Below are 3,102 nucleotides of genomic sequence, written 5' to 3'. Positions count from 1 at the left end.
TATTTTTATTTCATTAGTTTTTCATTTTACAAATGTATAATAGGAATAGCTTTGTATTTTTATTATTATTTGTAATTATGGAGCATCTTCAAAGACGGTGTCATTCGGAAGGGTGATCCGACAAAGACGGTGTCTTGGGAGGCGTGCCAAATTGAAGATTCAAGGGACCAAAGGAGTTGGTTTCCGAGTATGTAATAGATTATTTGATTTTCTATTTTAGGAAGGCCATACTAGGAATTTTATTTATTGTTTTGCATTTCTTTTAATATGTTGCATGCATAGCCAAATCGCCATAACAACACATGCATATCATATCGAGTCATCGACCGTGTCAATTATAATTATCGTAGTTCACTGCTTTAGTTCACTTAAAACGTGATAGATAATAAATTGACAAGACCTCTCACATATAATAATTGAGATAAAGCCTTACCAAATAGTAGAAACCCATGAAGTACCAATTTCATGAGGGAGTTAATCCGGCTTCACCGTAATACAAACCTTGTTACGTTGGCGAAGTGGGGTAATAAAATGTTATTACATCGAAATTTGGATTGAGCTCAACGGAAGTATTGTTGACCGTAGTCGCATGTGTTCCGGGCTAAAGATGAGAATTAGAGTAATTTTTATCGACCGAGAGTTCTAAAAGTAGAATCGATTAAAAGGTTAATCTACCGAGTTATATTAATAAGGGATGAATCGGCTCACCGTGCCCAAGTTAATATGAATTTGGATCTCGGAATCATTTATGTAGTTGGGTGGAGGTCACTATATAAATGCAATACTTGTAGTTAAATTAACGAGTATTATTAAAACGATAGATGATAATTAAATTCCTTCATTTCATATTTTGTAGTCAAAATTTGTTTTAATCAACTGCAATGGCAACTTCAAACGCGTCCGCATCCACTAGTTCCACCCCGCTTTCCAATGTGTCATGGCTCCGATCCTTCATGGATCGATGTAAGTTAGAAAAGAATGGGTCCAATTTCGCCGATTGGGATGCACAACTTCGCTTGGCCGCGCAAGGTGACGACAAGCTTCGTTACCTTACCGAGGCATCTCCCAACGAACCACCTAATACTAGGTCCACCGCTAGGCAAGCCTATGAGGATTACCAAAAGGAGTCGGCCGCAATGAAAAATGTATTGATCTTTGCTATGGAGGCCGAACTCCAACGAAGTGCTATAAAGATTAGCACCGCTCATGAGATCTACATGAAGCTTGTGAACATGTTTTCACTAGCTCCTAGGGTCATTCAATATGAGGCGGCTTCCGCATTCTTTGATCTTAACATCAAAGAGGGCCAAAAGGTGAGCCCACATGTGCTCAAGCTGATGGAGCATGTTGAGACCTTGAAAATGCATAAGGTGGAAATTCCCGATGAACTCGTGATTGATCGAATTCTTCATTCCCTAAACAAAATCAAAGCATATGTTCAATTCCGGGTGAATTTTAATATGCAAGATAAGAAGGTTTCTCTTGATGAGCTGCACAAAATGCTTGTGCAAGCCGAAAGGGACATGGGGCTAAGTGTTAGCACCACCAAAGATGTGCTCAATGTTAATCAAAAGAGCAAGGGAACTTTCAAGAAAAGCGGGAAAAAGGGAAAGAAGCGAACTCCCAACAGGAACATAGCTAAGACTTATGAAGCAAGCTCCTCCAAGCCCAAGTACAGTGCCCCCTCCGGGGACAAGTGCCACTATTGTTGTGGAGTTGGACATTGGAAGAGAAACTGTTCCAAATATCTTGGCGACATCAAAGCTGGAAAGGTTATTCCAGTAGGTATATAAATATCCCTATCTTTTATGTTTCAATCTCAATTAGTATGTGATACAAATTGTGATAATTACCCTTTTTATTGTAAATAGGGCCCCCTCCTAGCAAGGACAAAGGCAAGGAGAAGCAAGTCTAGAGGATCACGAGGGAAGCTAGAGTAGCCGACCATGGTGATGAATCAATGGAAGCTTGGCTTTTAAATTTGCTTTGTCTTTAATTTTATGATGAATTTCATGTTTTTAGAACTATTTTGATTTCCTCGTGTGACTTGGAAATTGGTTTGTATCCTTTAAACACGGGTTGTATTTTGGATATTGGTGATTTGGTTTTCAACCCAAATCACTTGTTTTATTATGTTGTTTGTTCTAAAATCATCATCATTAATTACTTGCGTAGAGAAACATTAGATAAACAACTTAAATTGATCAAGTAGACGATTATGATGATGGGATCATTATATGTCCATAAGCTATGAATCTGATTCTCCTTATGTCTTTGTTACTTAAAGTAACAACTTATTTATATAAGATCAATTCTAAAGTTGTAATGAGTTTTTGAATTCATCAAGTAGGGAATTCACGATACCAAATGGACATATTATTCTAATTGGATGGTCAACCGTGAGATACCTAGAATAGAGAGTCTATTAAACCAAATTACATGGATGAGACTGCCATATTACGTGTATCAAGCTTCCATATTTGGGATGGACTTTTGAAAGCTAATACATAATCTAGATAAACACTAATACTCCGTCAAATATATATGTTTATGACTCACAAAGCTATCTCTCTAGAAATTAGGTGTATTTCTGAGAAATAGAGTGGGAGAAGATTGTATCGTCACAAACATCTCTAATAGTTGAAATGTTACTTTGTGAAAGTAATAGAATTATAGAGTTGGAGTGTAGATGAACTATAGTCTATGAAGATAGATTAGAAGTATAGTTCAGTGGGAGTTTATCGCACATGTCTTATTGTTTAAAAAATATTACTTTGTGAAAGTGATAGGATCATGACCATCATACATACGAGCCGAAGCATTACAATCCAAAAATTGTAACTCAAGAGTAGATTTACTCTAAGGCGCGGGTCTCCTCAAAAGTAAATAGAGCTCCAGAGAACACAAATGCATAAGACTTACATGAAGATGTTGATCAAGATAAATTGTGTTAGGGATTGCCACATTTCATTAAATGAAGAATGGCAAATAAAATTTCGCTTTTCTAAAATGGGAATTTAGAGAAGGAAGTGTTTAAAATACAAAAGATTAGATGAAGATCTAAGAATCCTAACATATTATGCGTAGCTATCTTAAGTGATC

General features: G+C 36.7%; 1 long non-coding RNA gene across 1 annotated transcript; it reads left to right on the top strand.

Annotated features, from left to right (window-relative positions):
• Positions 1-1,501: 1,501 nt before the first annotated feature.
• Positions 1,502-2,150, top strand: LOC141652038 (uncharacterized). The gene is made up of 2 exons (XR_012546948.1): positions 1,502-1,785; positions 1,872-2,150. It is a non-coding gene; the product is annotated as an uncharacterized LOC141652038 (long non-coding RNA).
• Positions 2,151-3,102: the final 952 nt, after the last annotated feature.

This window comes from Silene latifolia, chromosome 4, assembly GCF_048544455.1.
Source record: "Silene latifolia isolate original U9 population chromosome 4, ASM4854445v1, whole genome shotgun sequence".
NCBI lineage: Eukaryota > Viridiplantae > Streptophyta > Magnoliopsida > Caryophyllales > Caryophyllaceae > Silene > Silene latifolia.
This window is presented reverse-complemented; position numbering and strand designations above follow the sequence as displayed.